Source organism: Belonocnema kinseyi, chromosome 3 (assembly GCF_010883055.1).
Source record: "Belonocnema kinseyi isolate 2016_QV_RU_SX_M_011 chromosome 3, B_treatae_v1, whole genome shotgun sequence".
Lineage (NCBI taxonomy): Eukaryota > Metazoa > Arthropoda > Insecta > Hymenoptera > Cynipidae > Belonocnema > Belonocnema kinseyi.
The window spans coordinates 70,237,859-70,238,198 of record NC_046659.1 but is presented as its reverse complement, the minus strand read 5'-3'; positions in this window follow the sequence as shown (position 1 = coordinate 70,238,198).

Below are 340 nucleotides of genomic sequence, written 5' to 3'. Positions count from 1 at the left end.
ATAATAATAAGTGAATGCCGAGGTTTCAACTTTTTTCAAGGCATTAGGCCTACTTTCAGTTAGTCGCTCATTCTGAAGTCGTTCGCTTTTTACTTTAAAAAGTGACAGTCGTTCTTCATGCAGCATTCACTCATTATTCCCATCGACGACGGTATGTTTGTCTGTCATTTCTTTTGTGAAAGGCCTTTGAAAAAGTGATTTCTTATTCAAGTTCAAATCTTCTGCGCTTAGCGTTTGACCGTTCTGAGAAGCGCGCTATATGAGTTAACAGTGTTGACTCATATTTTCATTAATTTGGCTAAACATGTTACTGACCACTTCTTGATGCGTGTTTCGTATA